The 19815-nt window shown below is 32.5% G+C and overlaps 1 long non-coding RNA gene across 3 annotated transcripts; it reads right to left on the bottom strand.

Moving 5' to 3' along the window:
* Positions 1-8582: 8582 nt before the first annotated feature.
* On the bottom strand, positions 8583-13128 carry LOC107893990 (uncharacterized). Of its 3 annotated transcripts, XR_001683097.2 has the most exons (7): positions 12871-13128; positions 11700-11735; positions 11510-11605; positions 11270-11389; positions 10815-10883; positions 10254-10339; positions 8583-9111 (listed from the first exon to the last, which is right to left on the bottom strand). It is a non-coding gene; the product is annotated as an uncharacterized lncRNA (long non-coding RNA). The 3 variants fall into 3 exon arrangements; XR_001683096.2 differs by lacking the exon at positions 10254-10339; XR_001683099.2 differs by lacking the exon at positions 10815-10883.
* Between the last annotated feature and the right edge of the window lie 6687 nt (positions 13129-19815).

Raw genomic sequence — 19815 nt, 5'->3', positions numbered from 1 at the left:
GCTTTCTTTTTCTCCTTTCCAAGCTCTTCAGCCTTGCAAGCTAGTTCAACCAGTGTTACAAATTCTTTTAGTTCTAAAATACACACCAGTACCTTTAAATCTTCATTCAATCCCTCTTCAAATCTTTTACACATGGTAACTTCATCAGCTACACACTCCTGAGCATATCGACTGAGCCTTACAAACTCACGTTCATATTCGAATATCGTCAAACGGCCTTGTTTAAGCTCCAAAAATTCTTTGCACTTTTGATCAATAAATCGTTGACTGATATACTTTTTACGAAACTCCATCTGGAAGAAGTCCCAAGTAACTCGTTCCTTTGGAACAATTCAAATCAAGGTGCTCCACCAATAGTAGGCCGAATTGCGTAATAAGGATATGGCACACTTTAGACACTCATCAGGTGTGCAAGATAGCTCATCAAAAACACGGATAGTATTATCAAGCCAAAACTCAGCCCTTTTAGTGTCATCAATAGCGGTGGCTCAAAATTTCTCGGCCCCACGCTTTCTAATCAAATCAACAGGAGGTTTACTCAGCCTCATAGGGTCAGTAGTTGCTGGTATTATAGGCACCGGAGAAGGATTATTCAAATTCGGGAATTGTTGAGCAGCCGGGTTTGTTCGGGCATACTGTGCAACCCACTCATTCATCATGGTAAAGAAGGCTTGTTTAGCCCCATCATCTTGATTACTCGTAGATGGTTGAGGTTCAACAGGCGTTGTCCCTTGCGTGGGAGCAGGTGCTACACTCTCAACGTCATCCGCTAAGGCTATCTCTGGAGTAGATTCTATTTACTAATCAAACAACAATTTCAACCATTAGAAGTCATCACACTATCATATCCTAACATTATGGCATGTATAGCTAGACTCATACGCGCTACGGTAGTCCTAGAATCGACTAAACCTGGCTCTGATACCAATAAAATGTAACACCCAAATATCCGTGTCGATTACTAGAGTAGGTTCATAAAACATAACATGCTCAACTTTTCAATTTTCTTTTGTATCTCAAGTGTTCTATTGAAAAGTTGAGCATGTTATGTTTTATGAACCTACTCTAGTAATCGACACGGATATTTGGGTGTTACATTTTATTGGTATCAGAGTCAGGTTTAGTCGATTCTAGGACTACCGTAGCGCGTATGAGTCTAGCTATACATGCCATAATGTTAGGATATGATAGTATGATGACTTCTAACGGTTGAAATTGTTGTTTGATTAGTAAATAGAATCTACTCCAGAGAGAGCCTTAGCGAATGACGTTGAGAGTGTAGCGCCTGCTCCCATGCAAGGGACAACGCTTGTTGAACCTCAACCATCTACGAGTAATCAAGATGATGGGGCTAAACAAGCCTTCTTTACCATGATGAATGAGTGGGTTGCACAGTATACCTGAACAAACCCGGCTGCTCAACAATTCCTGAATTTGAATAATCCTTCTCTGGTGCCTATAATACCAGCAACTACTGACCCTATGAGGCTGAGTAAACCTCCTGTTGATTTGATTAGAAAGCGCGGGGCTGAGGAATTTCGAGCCACCGCTATTGATGACGCTGAAAGGGCTGAGTTTTGGCTTGATAATACCATCCGTGTTTTTGATGAGCTATCTTGCACACCCGATGAGTGTCTAAAGTGTGCCATATCCTTATTATGCGATTCAGCCTACTATTGGTAGAGAACCTTGATTTCGATTGTTCCAAAGGAACGAGTTACTTGGGACTTCTTCCAGATGGAGTTTTGTAAAAAGTATATCAGTCAACGATTCATTGATCAAAAGCGCAAAGAATTTTTGAAGCTTAAACAAGGCCGTTTGACGGTATCCGAATATGAACGTGAGTTTGTAAGGCTCAGTCGATATGCTCAGGAGTGTGTAGCTGATGAAGTTACCATGTGTAAAAGATTTGAAGAGGGATTGAATGAAGATTTAAAGCTACTGGTGGGTATTTTAGAACTAAAAGAATTTGTAATACTGGTTGAACGAGCTTGCAAGGCTGAAGAGCTTGGAAAGGAGAAAAAGAAAGCTGAAACTGAAGCTAGAGATTTTCGCAAAAGATCGATAGGTAAAACTTCTTTCTCGGCTGCAAAGAAGTTTAGAGACGATACTAATAGATCAAAGACGACTGCAGGAATTTCTATTAAGGAGCGACCATCAACGGACTCTCAAGCTACTTCAGTTGCTAGTGTTGGCAACAATTGGCCAGAAAAACCCGAATGTCCACAATGTGGAAGATGACATGTAGGTGAATGTTGGGGTAAATCTATTAACAGAGCTTGTTATAGATGCGGTTCGCGAGATCATTTCGTTCGAGATTGCACGGAATCTGACGAGAAAAATAAACTACAATGTGGGAGATCGAGTGGTACAACAACTAAAGGTAGACCACCGAGAAATGCAGGAGGCAGGGGTGGTAATCAGAGAGGGACTACTGATACGACTGTTCGATCTAAGACTCGTGCCTCCGCCAGAGCTTATGCCATCCGTGCACGAGAGGAGGCATCCTCCCCTAACGTTATCACTGGTACATTTACTCTCTATAGTACTAGTGTGCTTGCTTTAATTGATCCTAGTTCAACTCATTCTTACGTATGTGAAACATTAGCGTCCAGTAAGACTCTACCTGTTGAGTCTACTGAGTTCATAATTCGAGTGTCAAATCCCTTGGGTCGATATGTGCTTGTCGACAAGGTGTGTAAGAAATGCCCCCTAATAATCCGAGGTTCCTGTTTTCCAGCCGATTTGATGCATTTACCGTTTGATGAATTTGATGTTATTCTCGGTATGGATTGGTTGACTGTACATGATGCAGTTGTAAATTACAAAAAAAAAGACCATTGATTTGAGATGTGCAAATAATGAGATAATCCGAGTTGAGTCTACTAACCTGAACGGATTGCCAGCAATAATATCCTCGATGTTGACTCAGAAATATGTGAAAAAGGGGTGTGAAGCATATCTTGCGTACGTACTTGATAGCAAAGAGTCAGAAAAGAAACTTGAATCAGTGCCAGTGGTTTGTGAGTATTCAGATGTTTTTCCTAAAGAATTACCGGGATTACCACCCATTCGAGAGGTAGAATTCGGCATCGAACTTGTACCTGGTACTACACCAATTTCGATAGCTCCGTACCGTATGGCACCAACGGAATTGAAAGAATTGAAAACTAAGTTGCAAGAGTTGACAGATAGAGGTTTCGCTCGACCGAGTTTCTCACCATGGGGTGCACCAGTATTGTTTGTGAAAAAGAAAGACGGAACCATGAGAATGTGCATCGACTATCGTCAATTGAATAAAGTGACAATAAAGAACAAATATCCATTACCACGTATTGATGATTTGTTTGATCAGCTGAAGGGAGCCTCAGTGTTTTCAAAGATAGATTTGAGATCGGGTTATTATCAGTTGCGAGTCCGAGACTCAGATATACCTAAAACTGCTTTCAGAACGAGATACGGTCACTACGAATTCTTAGTGATGCCGTTTGGGCTCACTAATGCCCTTACGGTATTTATGGACTTGATGAATCGAATCTTCGGACAATATTTGGACCGGTTCATAGTTGTATTTATTGACGACATTTTGGTCTATTCGCGAGATGAAATCGAACATGCCAAGCACCTGAGATTAGTATTGTAGATTTTACGGGATAAACAGTTATATGCTAAGTTCAGTAAATGTGAGTTTTGGTTGAGAGAAGTTAGCTTTTTGGGACATGTGGTATCCGCATCGGGTATTTAAGTTGAACCAATCAAAATTTCAGCCATACTCGATTGGAAGCCTCCGAGAAATGTTACTGAAGTTCGGAGCTTTTTGGGACTTGTTGGTTATTACCGACGGTTTGTAAAGGGTTTCTCGATGATAGCCACACCAATGACGAAACTACTTCAAAAAGATGTTAAGTTTGAATGGTCAGAAAAATGTCAGAAAAGTTTCGATCAATTGAAAACCTATTTAACTGAAGCTCCAGTGCTAGTGCAGCTCGAATCTGGTAAAGAGTTTGTCATTTACAGTGATGCTTCTTTGAATGGTTTGGGTTGTGTACTGATGCAGGAGGGTAGAGTTGTTGCATATGCTTCGAGACAATTAAAGCCTCATGAGAAAACTTATCCAACTCATGATATCGAGCTAGCTGCGATTGTGTTTGCTCTTAAAATTTGGCGTCATTATATATTTGGAGAGAAATGCCATGTTTATACTGATCACAAAAGTCTCAAATATTTGATGACCCAAAGAGATTTGAATCTGCGACAAAGACGTTGGCTTGAGTTGTTGAAAGATTATGAACTCGTCATTGATTATCACCCGGGAAAGGCTAACGTGGTTGCCGATGCTTTAAGTCGTAAATCGCTGTTTGCTTTGAGAGTGATGAATGTTCACCTATCCGTTTCATTCGATAATATGTTAGTTGCAGAATTAAAGGCCAAACCATTATTGATTCATCAAATACTTGAATCCCAGAAAGTCGACGATGAATTGGTTGCTAAACGAGCTGAATGTGTTTCAAATGTGGAATCAGAGTTTCAGATTGACGACAATGATTGTTTGACGTTCAAGAGTCGATTATGTATTCCAAGAAATTCGGAACTTATTTCGATGATTTTAAGCGAGGCTCATAGTAGTCGAATGTCAGTCCACCCGGGTAGTACAAAAATGTACAACGATCTGAAACGTCAATTTTGGTGGCCTGGTATGAAACGAGACATTTCTGACTTTGTTTCAAGGTGTTTGATATGTCAACAAGTGAAAGCAGAACATCAAGTGCCTTCGGGATTACTTCAACTGATCATGATGCCCGAATGGAAATGGGTTCGAGCAACGATGGACTTTGTATCTGGTTTACCGTTGACACAGAGTAAGAAAGACTCAATCTGGGTTACTATTGATAGATTGATGAAGTCTGCTCATTTTATCCCTGTTCGTATAGATTTCTCGCTCGATAAATTGGCAGAATTATATGTCTCCCAAATTGTTCGATTACATGGAGTACCTATTTCTATTGTGTCAGATAGAAATCCGAGATTTACATCGCGATTTTGGAAGAAATTGCAAGAAGCATTGGGTACCAAGTTGTATTTTAGCACCGCTTTTCATCCCCAGACTGATGGTCAATCTGAGCTGATAATTCAGATACTCGAGGATATGTTGAGATGTTGTATCCTAGAGTTTTGTGGTTCATGGGAAAGGTATTTGCCTTTGATTGAATTCGCTTACAACAATAGTTTTCAATCAAGCATTAAGATGGCACCTTACGAGGCTTTGTACGGTCGTAAATGTCGTACACCGTTGTTTTGGACCGAACTTAATGAAAGTAAAATCTTCGGGGTTGATTTGATTAAAGATGCTGAACAGAAAGTAAAAGTGATCCGTGAAAGTCTGAAAGCAGCTTCGGATCGTCAGAAGTCGTATGCGGATTTAAAAAGAAAAGACATTGAATATCAGGTTGGAGACAAAGTGTTTCTTAAAGTTTCACCTTGGAAAAAGGTGCTCACATTTGGCCGTAAGGGAAAATTGAGTCCGAAATTCATCGAGCCGTATGAAATATCCGAACGAATTGGGCCGGTCGCATATAGATTGATTTTACCCCCTGAACTTGAAAAGATTCACAACGTTTTTCATGTTTCGATGCTTCGACGTTATAGATCCGATCCATCGCACGTAATTAATCCATCAGAGGTTGAGATTCAATCTGATTTGAATTACGAAGAAAAACCGGTTCGTATTTTGGCTCGTGAAGTAAAAGAACTACGAATTAAGAAAATCTCATTAGTGAAGATACTGTGGCTTAAACATGAGGTCGAAGAAGCTACTTGGGAACTTGAAGACACTATGAAGAATCGATATCCTAACTTATTCGCTGGTAAGATTTTCAAGGACGAAAATTCCTTATGTGGGGGAGAGTTGTGACGGCCCAAATTAGACCCTAGTCGGAATGTGGTTTCGGGACCACAAAATCGAGTCACAAAAATTTAATTTTGTTTTAATTGCATATATTTATGTGTGATAGTGTATGTGTGAAAAAAAAATTAAATGCTTAAAATTAGCTTTAGGAATATGAATTTTCTTGAAAGGACTTAGTTGAGAAATTTAGAAAAGATGATAGGTAAATTGTAAGGATTAAATAACAATAAGGTAAGAAAGCATGGATTTGCATGTCAAAATGCCCATTTTTGCACTAAGTGGCCAGCCAAGTAATGATGCCCTTCCACTAATTTAAATTAATTTGTATATTAAATTGGCAAAGGAATAAAATATTCAAATCATAATGAATAAAAAAATAAAAGATGAATAAAAGAAAAGAAAAGTGTTCATCTTCTTCCTGGTTACAAACCGAAACAAAAGGGAAAGAAAAAAAAGAAGAGAAATTTCATTAGGGCAATTCGGCACCTTCTTGGCTAGTTGGAGGTAAGATTTGAAGTTATTTTTGGAATTTTTCCTTTAAATGTTTAAGTTAATTGTAAATGCATCTCTTGGCCATGTCAAAAAAAAAAAAAAAAAAAGAAATCAAAGTTCTATGGTAGTTTGGGCACTAAGCCGTATATCAATGTAGTAGAATTGGAGGTTGTTTTCATGTTGTTTTGAATATGTAGATGAGAGAATGAGATTGAAGTTGTTGAATTATTAGTTGGGTAGTACATTGTGTATTAGGCCATATGAGGATTTGAATGGAATATTCATTTTGTTTGCTATTTTCTTGTATGAGTAATGGTTCAATGTAAGCCGAATAAGTCATGATAGATACGTTAAAATGCAAAATTCAAGATTATAAGGTAAAATGAGTAGTTGACTGAGACATGGAAGAAGGAAATAGATTGATGTCTTATGTTTTGGGAGTGTAAGGCATGATGTAAACATAGTAAGTTTAAGTGCATATTTTAGTATAAGTGATAAGTAAAATTTGGTTAAAATAGTTTGACATATGTATGTTTGTCGATTTTAAATCAAGATAGTTTGAGGTGACTTAATTTATGTATTCGAAATTTATTTGAGTAGTTACTATGGGCACTAAGACGTTGAACTCATGAAATTAGAGGAATACGAGCTTGATAGATTTTAAAAGAGCACTAACTGAAAATGAACTTAGCTAATAAAATTTGGAAATGTGAATTGCCGAAATTGATCTTATAATGTATTGAATTATAGGAATATATGAGAAGTATGTTGGATATACATTAAGTTTAAAGATTTAAATTTTAAATTATGTATGAGCAAATACTGAATCTTTGTGTGTGTGTGTGTCTATGAGGAAGAAGTATAAATTGGGGTTACGATGATTTAGTTATTTTATTTGCTTAGCTGGAGTTGGAGCTCAAGATCAAAGGGAGCCAAGTTCGGAAAAAGGGAAAGCAAGAGTGATGGAGTAACCGATCGGAGTTGCCATCTAATTAAAAAGGTAAGTCCTTAGGTAATCAAGTTATAGTTAACTTTGAGCATAGATGAGACAAATTAAGTTAGATAAGATATCATAGTATATATATGTTCTTGGGAATCAAATGTGAAATTATTGATCAATCTATGATAATATGATGATTAAAGATAAGAAAATACAACACTATGTGTGCGAAGCTATGTGGCACTATGTGTGCGAGAAAACATTGCACTATGTGTGCGAATAAGTAAAAGCACTGTGTGTGCGGACTTTCAAATCGAGCACTAAGTGTGAAATGTTGATTATGGAGTATTATTTGTGGCAATTGAGAATGCAACTAAACATTAAATTGGAGATTTGATTGATAGATGGAGTGGCTTGGTTTATGCTTTAAATTTTAGGCTTTGTATATTATATATATACATATATATATGTATACGTCAATGGCTGTATATGACATTGCCATGGTATTTTAATTGTGAATATTTAGAGTAGGAGTATATGGTGTATTCGGGTAAGTATGTACCAAATGCATAAGGTATGTTTGTGACATAATATATTTCCTTGTGATATCATGGCTAAGTTCGAATAGTATTGAGTTAATTATTTAGTTTGTAGATAATTGAATTATTATAGTATTGAAATTTTCTTAGGACTTACTGAGTTAATAACTCACTCGGTGTGTTTTTCGCTTTGGTATAGATCATTTTATTCGAGGAAAGCTTGGGAACCATCACGAAGTCATCGCAACTTTTGTCAACCTTTTTGGTACTTTTGTTTGAAACTTTAGTAGACATTATGGCATGTATAGGATAGTAATTTTGGGAGGTTAGCTATTTTGATATAATTGTATATAAAGCCATACGAATATGGCTAAAGTTCTATGTATGAATTTGAAAATGTTTTGGTTATAAATCTTGATTTAGAACTTCATATTTGTGATATGATTGAATTATATATATTATGTATGTGCACTCGGTCAATAGGGGACAAATCATAAAATGAATAGAAGGGTTTTAATCGGGTAATGTTATTCGTAAATTTTAAGATTTCACTTTTCAATTTTCTTTTGTATCTCAAGTGTTCTATTAAAAAGTTGAGCATGTTATGTTTTATGAACCTACTCTAGTAATCGACACGGATATTTGGGTGTTACAAATTTAACATTAACATTTTACTGAACACTTGACTAAATGATTTAAACTATCATTGCCAAATCACAAAGTTGATTATAATCATCATATATAATTTCATCACATAACCGAATACACAACACTTTATAAATAGTTTCCAAATTGATTCATATAGCCAACACACCTCATATAAGTACCATGAAACTTAATTCCCCACATGAACATATATCATGATCAAATCTATGTAATCATAAGCATTATTTCTAGCCGTTTGGATCCGAACCTATAAAGCCAATTTACAACCAAATACATATCCATCATTTTACCTCATCACCAAGCCATATTATACAATCATCCAGCACACATTATACCACATTTGATACTTCCAAAATAAGTTTAAGTCATAGCCACATACACTAACTTTAACATTATAATCAAGCCATTTTCGTATGGCTATATATATATACAAACTTCAAAACCAAATATATCAAAACAAGCCTATACATGCCACATAACCAAATCTCAAAGCATTAGTTACCGAAATGATAACCGAATAGTTTGATGACGTCTCCAACAACTTCCAACTCGAGCAATTCACTGAATCTCTAAAGACATAGGAAAAACACACAGAGTAAGCTTCGAGAGCTTAGTAAGTCATAAGCAAATAAATAACTCAATATTAATATCAACTTAGTTTAATCAAACTAATTTATACTATCATGATCACATTTATTTTCAAGCTCACAATTTCATATATAACATATACTTCCATGTACAAATTTTACCTTGACCGAATATACATGTATCTATTATCAAAATAACATACCCTTTCAAAGCCATATTATCAATGTATATATAACCGAATATTTAAACTCTTATATACATATCTTCATAAATCAAACCATAATAACACACACACATATATATATAATATGTGGTCGAATATATATTTTACAATTGCCCAAATATGAAAACACATAATTTCATTTACAAAATCACCTATACTTTTCATTTGGCCAATTATAGATTTTCCTATACATATATACTCTCATTTATGTCATGAATACATAAGTAAACCGAATGTATACTTTCACATATGCATACATATAATTCACATTAACATGTAACATTTATATCATTAATCCGAACATTCCACTTGCCATAATTTCATAATTTAGTATGAATACATACCAGAGCCTTTTAAATCAATTTTTCATGCGTCAGAAAATAGCATTACATAACATTTTTATCACATATCTTTCGGCCAATTTACCTTCATTTCAAATAAGTAAACCATATTCACATACCTGATCACTTTAGCTCATTTAACACATTTGATTACTTTTACCATTGTTCACATAAAATTTGCTAGGCATAAAGCCTAGTATAATACACCGGCACAGAGCCTGCTAGGCAATAAGCCTAATATAATACACCGGCATATAAAGCCTGCTAGGCAATAAGCCTAATATAATACACCGGCACAAAGCCTGCTAGGCAATAAAGCTCGAATATCACTGATACAAAGTCGGTCTTACACATAATTCATATTTCGAAAATCCTAATTATTTCTTAATGTTCATATTAAGCTTTTCAAACATCATATCTCAATTGAATCGAACTTGTTCCCAAATCTCATAAACATTTATACATTCGGCTATAACTAATAAAAATTCACACAATTAAATTCAGCATATAAAGATCATATACATTCAAATTTTAAAATGTTTATTTCTTATAGACTTACCTCGGACAACGATAATCGAAACGAGACGACTAATCGACCACTTTGATTTTCCCCCCAATTCAAATCCGAATTCCACTTTTGCCAATCTAATTAATATCCAAAATTAACTCACTTATTCAACATTTCATTAAATTTTATCTAAGGACACATAATCTAGGCATTTTGCATTTTATCCCCTAACATTTCACATTTTTACAATTTAGTCCCTATTTCAAAATAACACAAATTACTCAAAATTTCATCAAACCTATGTTAGGCCGAATTTATCTTAGGTCTCTAGCAACCCATTTCTTTTATTTATTTCACGTTTTGACCCCTCAATTTACAAATTTCTAAATTTAGTCCTTAATACACATTTTTATAAAAAATCACTTAATTAAACATGAAAATCAAACATCAAAGATTTATTATTCATCATCAAACAACAACTTCATCACATAATAAATAATGGAAAATCTAAAATTATTCATTAAATCCAAAAATTAGGGCATGGGTTTACTAGCACTCGAAGCAACGATCTCAAAAACGTAAGAATTATAAAAAACCGAGTAAAACACATACCCGAATTAAGCTTCCAAAGGTGCCGAATATTCAAAGCTTCCAAACTCATCTTTTTCTTTTCACATTCGGCTATGGAGAAAGATGATAGCATAAGAAGACAAAAAACATGGCTTTTGATTTATTTAATTAAACTTTTTTAACATATTACCATTTTACCATTAAAATAAATTCATATTTACACAAATACCAAACCAAATATCATCCACTATCTTATAAATGGGCTTTACCATTTAAGGCCAACATATTAAAAAGCCAAGGCCAATTGACACCTTTAACTAATAGCATGTAACTTTTACGTTTTACGCGATTTAGTCCTTTTTATTAAATCAAGCATACAACGATAAAATTTTCGTACGAAAATTTCACACATATCAATTCACATACTTTAAACACAGAAAATAATATTAAAATATTTTTTTGACTCAGATTCGTGGTCCCGAAATCACTGTTCTTACTAGGGTCTAAACCGGGCTGTTACAGTGATCCCATGATGCCGAATAAATTGTATCATGCTAAGGCCAAACCACAGAGGAGACGCACTGTGTATGGCCCACAAGTGTAGAGATGGCCTCTCCCTGCACAAAACATGAAGGATATAAAAGAAAAGCCAATGCTTATAAATAAATGCCCAAGATTCTTTAGAATAAAATTGTTATGTCATAAATGCTTAATATCGATGAAGATGACCACTAAACCTTCTAACTTGATGATACGAACAGATGAAATTGCACCACTGTGTCCTTCTAGCATATGTGTACACCATTCAGCTTGTTTCCATATCCTTAAGAAAACTATATAGAAAAGAAAACAAAAACACGATTTCTGTCAAATTAAATTCCTCCAAATAAAACGTCCATAAAAAAACATGAAATTTAATCTATTTACCTTCCCAAACTATCATAGCAACCAGTCAAAATGAACCTGCAAAACAATGTGTACTAAGTAGTGTTATGGAAGTGTAATGCCAATGAAATCAAACTCATTTAATCTTCCTTTATAAATAAGACTAATTCCCAGAATAACAGTAATGCTATATTCCAACAAATTAAATTACACCTACGAACAATGAACAGCCATGAAATTAAAAAATAATCTAAGGATAAACAAGAATTAAATAAGTTAAAAAAATGATCCATTAATGTATTTTCTAAATCAAGAAGCTATAAATTATTTAATTTAAGGATAAAAACCAAGAAGCTATAAAAACATGATCCATTTATGTATTTTCCAAACATTTATTTAAATTCTTCCATCCAAAATGCATTTGAAGATAAAAAAATTGGCTTAACAAAATAATAATTCAAAAATTAATCTAAAGATGAACAGCCATGAACAACCATGAAATTATATATATTGTATTTATATCACAACAAAGTAGCCATGAAAACTTTTATAATAAGGTTTAATTTTTATATATATTGAATATAACCTCTAAATATCCTCCAAATATAATAAAAACTTAGAAAAACCAAACCCATATCAATCAGACAAACCTTGGTCCAACTAACAGTATGTCCCAGTAATCTATATAATAAGCCTTAATTTTTAAATTAATTTTTATATAATAAACCCATATCAAGCAGGGAAGGATGTGAGAGTAAGAGAAGAAAGGCAGATAATACTCGATGTCATATCACAAGAGATGACTAACCTTCTCCAAATATCTGGTCCGCAACCTTATTACCTTCTAATTCTCTCAATCTCTAGAACAACTTATTGTTATTTGTTATATACTACCATGGAGCTCAAAATGCAGGCAAAGTTACAGTTTCCATGCCATGGAATATGGATGTATCTTATCAGAGGAGTTTGGAATATACGCTAAAATCTCATTAAAACATAGCATGAAGTTTTAGCAAGGATAATCAAATGAGAACAAGCTAACTATAACTACTGGAAACAGTTCAAATATATCAAACAGTAACAATAAAAACACAGCAATCATTCAAGCAGGATCGATCATATATAGGAATAGATGAACAACCTTGTTTCTATTGTCGACAACAACAACAACATATAAAGCATTGTTATGAGTTTAAAAGACCCAAGAGCAAACCTTCAAAATCGATTTCAAGGTTGTTGATTTGGGGAAAAATAGTTGGGCTGTTTATTTCAAGTGGAACTTAGGGATTTCGAGGGGGGAAAAGAGTAAGGAGAAAAGGTTGAGGAAAAAAAGTAGAGGAAAAAAAGTTGGGCTACAAATTTTGGGAGAAATTTAGGGGTTTTAGACTGGGGAAAAAGGGGGAAATGAAATTCAGAAGAAGGGGGAAATGAATAAGGTTCATCGGGTTTATTGGTTGGCTAAGAAAGGAGGAGAGCAAAACGACGACGTTTTGCCTAAAAGAAATCAACCTTTGCGGCGTTTATCCACCAGCGCCGCTAAATCCCTACATATTGCGGTGTTTAACCAAAAAACGCCACTAAAAAACCTACAAAACGAACCATTTTGATTAAAACAAAATAACATTTTGCGGCATTTTTCACCTAGCGCCGCTAAAGCCAGACCTATTGCGGCATTTTAATAAAAATGCCACTAAAAAATCAAATAAAACGACGTCGTTTTGATTAAAACAGAATAACTTTTTGCGGCGTTTTTCACTAGTGCTGCTAAAGGCCGACATATTGCAACGTTTCACCAAAAGCGCCACGAAGAAATCCAATAGAACGGTGACATTTGTATTAAAACAAAATGATTTTTGCGTATAAAAACGCCACTATTGCTTACCTTTTGTGGCGCTTATGATAAAAACACCGCTAATGCCTTTGATACTACTAAATATTTAAAGAATATTTTTATAAACAATATTTATTTTGTCTGCTAAAAATTATTAGTTAAGTGATTTTATAAAACATTTAATATTACTATTTTTTATAAATTAGATTTTTATAATAAAAAAAACAAGTACTCTCAAAATAAATATCGTATATTTTAATAAGAAAACAAATTATTAAATTACTGTAATTAATTATTAAGTTAGAATTATCCAATGTAAGCAATCAATCTCTCACATATCAAATTTCTATTAAAGATTGAGACGTTAATCATGATTTTATGTTATTCTTTTCCGATCTAATCTTCATTTTATTAGAGATATTTCTTCCTAACTAAAATATAACCATTTTGCTAGATGTTCGATGTGGAGTGTTTAAGTTTTTGTATTTCATTTTTATTTGTTATAATTTGGTCCTATCCAAAGTAGATAGTTACCTATCCATATCAATCTGTTACTTTATTTATTTATTTATCAATGTTTTTTTAAAATTTAATATTTAAATATATCAAATGGTTTAGATTAAATATTTTTAAATATAAAAGCATTAATTGATTGTATAAAATTTCATCATTTAACAAATCTCAAGTAAACCTTAAATCCTAAACCATTTAATATATATAAAGTTTAAACTATTAATATTAAACTATAATCATAACTTTAATATATTAAAATTAATATTATCTCTTTTACAATTATATAAGAAATTATTTAATATATAAATTAAAAATACTAATTAATCTAAACCCTAAACCCCTAACCCATATCCTTTAAACCTTAAATCATAAAACATAAACCATAATCCATAATCCATAGACCTTAAAATAGTAACTCCTAAACCATAAACCCTAAACTATAATAATAATTAATTCAATATTTAAAAATTAATACTATCTCTTTTACGATTATATAAGAAATTATTTAATATATAAATTAAAAAAAATCAGTCATATATCCAAAAAAAACTTTAAAATTATTTTAAATAATAGTATTTTAATTTTTTTCATTTTTAACAAATATTTTTCTATGTTTTTACTTTCAAATTTTTTTACGTGTCATTATTTTTTTTGAAGAATTTAAATATTCAATTAAAAATAAATTATATTTTAATTAATATAAATAAACTAGTTAAATAATTAATAGATAAATAAAATGTTTTTTTTGCGGCATTTTTGACAAAGCGCCGTTAAAGCTCGATCTATAGCGGCGTTTTTCAAACAGCGTTGCTAATGCCACTAAAGCTCAACATAAGACGACGGCATCTTACTGAATTTTTTTTGCAGCGTTTTTCAAAAAGCGCCGCTAATGCCACTAAAGCTCAACATAAAACGACTTAATTTTTTTGCGGCGTTTTTCAAAAGCGCCTCTAATGGTCGACCTATAGCGGCGTTTTTTAAAAAGCACCGTTAATGTTCGATCTATAGCTGTGTTTTTTAAAAAGTGCCGCTAATTCTTGATCTATAGCGATGTTTTTCAAAAAACGCCGCTAATGCTCAATCTATAGCGGCGTTTTTTTATCCAAATGCCTCTAAAAACCTATTTTGTTGTAGTGTTTGTGCTTTTTAGATAGTGATATATTAGCTCTTCTGGAGCTTTCAACTGATTTTGTATTATCAAATATTGGAATAATATTTGCTTGTTTTAGTACCAAATAAGATAAATAGTTTCTATCTGTAATAATGATAGAATTCATTACTACATTTTCATATCATTCCTCAAAGAATATTACATTTTCATATCATTCCTCAAAGAATATTAACAGAAACAAAATATTTGGTCATACGACACATATGTGGCCAATAATCTTTCATATCACATTGATAACTTAAGTTATCTTTACCCTTTGAAAAGTTATCTTGAGAACTCTCATTGTTCTCTTATTTATTACTATGTTCCCACTTTTAGTAGTCCATGGTTATATCTTTTATTTACTTTATGTTTACATTCACTTCGAGGAATGCAACAAATCTAGTAGGACGAACTTATAAACATATCAATAGATTCTTTATTTCATAATCACCATTACAAACATGCGTGACATTTCAAATCAAAATCTATCTATGCATGTTGTCATGATTAGTCTCCAATTATAATAAACAATAAATAAAACATAGCAAAATATACCTGAAGATCTTTAACATCATCGTCATCACCTTGACTATTATCACGAGCATTATTACAAGTAGTAAAACAACTTTGTTTTTGTAATAACTTTTAGAATCTAATAGTAAAAATATTTTAACAAATAATTAAAATTTTTGTATACGATGCTTGAAACTTATCTTATACATATTGTACCAAATTTCAATACCATCAAAATGTGAAATTTATGTCAAAAAAAAATTAATAGTAGTCATACCTTAATTGAAAAAGAAAATATGGTCAAAATATAAAAGTTTCTTACCAAATCTATACTTTACCCATGCTTGTACAATAAATCAAAGATCGAGAATAAGAACTATAATCCATTCTGAGATTGAATCTTACTTCTCGATTTCATATACATAACAGTATCAAATCTTTTACCATCTGTAAAAACTTTGCATCTTGCTATCAAAGATATTGAAAATCATGAAGGATAACTTTGATTGTCGATAAAAGGAACTATCACTTTGAGCAAGATCGTGCTGATAACGTGTTATAAAATAAAGAGAGATGGAGAGAATAAAGAACAAAGAAAATATGAAAGTAATAGAGAATGTAATTTATTAATCAAATGGGGCGGTTACAATGCTTCATCAGAGTCTATATTTATAGGCATAAGAAGTATAAAAGAAGTAGAGATCTAATTCTAATAACTATTAGAATTTAAAATATACAAAAAAATTATCTTGATCATGAAAGACATCCACTTAATAAGATATTCATAACAATTAGTAAGTTTTTAATTTAAACTGTAAAAGAAAAAGATTTTGGATGAATTGTTAGGAGAAACCTAAGGCATTAGTGAAAAGTTAACATAGTGATGACATAATCCCACGTGTTAGTCTTTGATTGGGTCATGTGTTGCATTACGTTAATATTTATCACCGAAATATCAAATTGGTAGTCAAAAATCAAAGTTCAAGTGTAACATTGAACAAATTAAAAGTACAAATATCATATTGACAAATTTGTTAAAGTCTAGAGGTAATTCCTGTAATTAGCCCTTCTTTTTATATTAACTAGTATAGTCAACCATGTTTTGTGAGATTTGATTATTTGTTCGTGTTAAATTATAGAGTAAAAATTTGAAGATTAAAGAAAATACTTTAAGCAAGGTTTTCAAAACTGGACATGTGATCGAACCAGTCAAGCCATTGATTCGTATAATTCAGTTAAATAAATTATTAAAAATCATAAAAAATTTAAAAATAAAAAAAAAATTGTTCAACTAGTTTTTTAGCTTGGTTCAATCGCTCCGTATTAGTTCACAGGCTAACTGATCTGATGCCTCTCTCCATACCAAAATCTTGGTTAGTTCTCAATCTAATTCAAACTACCATGACACTAAGTCTCTATACACTTTGTACATTTAGAACTTAGTCTTTCAACTTTTATTTTCAAGAATTTAACCCCTCTACTTTTGGGATTTAAAAATCTGCTTTTAAATTATACATAACCACGTAATGTTTTAATCAAAAAGTTAATAATATTAACTATTTGAACTAATTAATAACATTATAAAATTTTAGAGATAGAATTATGTTAGAAATTAAACTATAAGAATTAAATTTCAAATTTAAGCATAATAGGAGATCAAAATTGAAATTTAACAATTTATTTATAATGCAAAAAAAGAAAGCATAGTAGACCCACTTGTCAATGCAAGAAGGTCATTTATATATAGTTACTAGTATGGTTTTCAGCCCACACTTCGCCTTGGATTGATTATATGTTTGTATTAGATTATAGAGTAAAAATATAAAGGACAAATTATACTCTAAGCCCCTATACATTTCATACATTTAGAATTTAATCCTTGTATCAAACATTCAATTATTTAGTTTTCAAATTTAAAAATTCAAGTCCAATTGTTACTATCGTTAAAATTATTTTATTAAATTTAAATCACAAATTTCAGTATTGTCTAGGGGCCAAAATCATAATTCCATAAAATACCCTCAATGTTTAGGGGTTTTAGGTTTTGTGCCCTTGACCCCCTTTTTTTTATTGAGGCCCTCAACGTAACGATTTTTCCACAAATCAACCTATTTTTAATGGGAAAAGTTAGTTGACAGTTAGTCAAGCGTCGGTCAACATAGCTATCTATGTGGCGTGCCAGGTTAAAGGATGACATGTTAAAAAATAAATATAATAAATAAAAAGAAATAAATAATCTGAAAAAAAAACGAAATCGTCCCAAAAAAATTGAAATTCCCAAATTGTGAAAACCTTAAATCATGAAATCCCTAAAAACTTCAGCAATCTCCAATTTGAATCATGGCTTGAGGAAATTTTCTACATCCTTAATACCTTATTCCCAAATTGTGAAGTCCCATAAACTCTAGAAAATTGTTATTTTTCTTCCTTGTCTTCTGAAATCATGGAATCAAGATTTTTTCTCAAATCTGAATCACATAGTTCGTATAGCCAGTCTAGAGATTGGGTAACGTATTCGAATGGTTTGAGGAAAAAATCGAGGTATGCAAATATTGTTACTTCATCGCGGAGGAAGTATGTGTATGATAGGGAAGTAGTAAAATGTCACTGCAATAAGTTAGCTCCAAGAGACACTTCATGAAGCGATTTAAATTTGAGGAGGAGATTTTATGGTTGTTCAGATTTTCGGGTAAGTGAAGAAAAATTTTGTTTTCTACTTCAACTCAATTTGGATGATTTCAAAAATTTCCTTAGGTCGAGGGTTTATGATTTAATTTTTTTTTATTGTCACTCATTTGGGGTTTGTTTGTAGGACGGTGGTTGTGATTTCTTCAAGTGGTACGATGGACAAATATGTGATCGTGCGACTAAGTTACTGCATCAATTGTGCGACAGTGAATGAAATCTTTCAAAGGATAATTTTGCACTTAGAAAGAAGGTTATGGTTTAGTTGCATTTGATGGTAGCCATAATGGTGGCAGTAGTGTTGTTGACGCTGAGGTTGAAGGAGGTAGACCAGTTTATGGTGTTAAAGGAGAACTAGCATTAAGGAACAAAATGATGAAAAATGAAAGTTATCAAGAAGGAGACGTCAATGTATAAGATGTTATTTTGTTGCTCCATGTTATGTATTGTATGCATCACCATAGGTTTATTTGTTGGCAATAGTGGTATGAGGAATATGCAACTAGCAGTTGGAAATGTTAATTGAATGTAAAATTTTCCATCATATGTTGTTTATGTAATTTGGAACCTTGATATACATTATGCTTGGAACTAATGACCAATTTTTGTTGTTGTTTATGTAATTTAATTTAGATTAGTAAATAATGCAGTGAAAAGAAACATAAGATTGAAAAAACAAATTTGATCATTTAATCATATGATTTCCCTATTACAATTGGGATAAATGTACTTTACAAAATCTTTCTATTTAGCTTATACACCATTCATGTTATACCAACCAAAAAAAGTTGATGTAACAGATATAACATACTACTGTAAGTGAGATATATCTAGCTACATCAACCACAAAAAAAACCCAACAACTTGGTTATTAATACGACAAAATAACATTCAACCTTGGTGTATTCCAAAACCAGATGGTTGTAGGCTCAAAATGTGACAAAATAACAACTATTTCTTCTATGATTTACTCATGTTTCTTACAACTGATTCTTGTGTTCCAAGATGGTCGAGATGAGCATTTCTCTTGTTCTTCGGCGACTTGGGTGTTGAAGAAGTTTGTCCACTACCATCCTTACATGAACTTGTCGTCATGCTCCTTGTGGTTCTACCAGACTGCGATAATATTTTAAGTTGATCAAAACAATATACAATGTTTGATCAATAGTAAAAGAAAGAAAACTCAAATAAAATGTTTGATTCCTAGTATTCAAGTTTGTATACAACCCTATTCCATGTATTTTGCCTTTATTGGGTTGCTTTCCCTTAGATTTATCTGAGGTAGTTGACCTTTTAATAGGATATTTCCCTTATTTTTTTAGGTGGTTATGCATCTTGGTACAAAACATGGACCATAATGAAAGTGGTTAAACAAAATAAATTTACTCAATATATAAGTGAAGAACAACATTATACCTGTTTAGCATGTTCATTTCCTTGTGTACAGGACCGCTTGTTATGGC

This window comes from Gossypium hirsutum, chromosome A13, assembly GCF_007990345.1.
Source record: "Gossypium hirsutum isolate 1008001.06 chromosome A13, Gossypium_hirsutum_v2.1, whole genome shotgun sequence".
Classification (NCBI taxonomy): Eukaryota; Viridiplantae; Streptophyta; class Magnoliopsida; order Malvales; family Malvaceae; genus Gossypium; species Gossypium hirsutum.
This window is presented reverse-complemented; position numbering and strand designations above follow the sequence as displayed.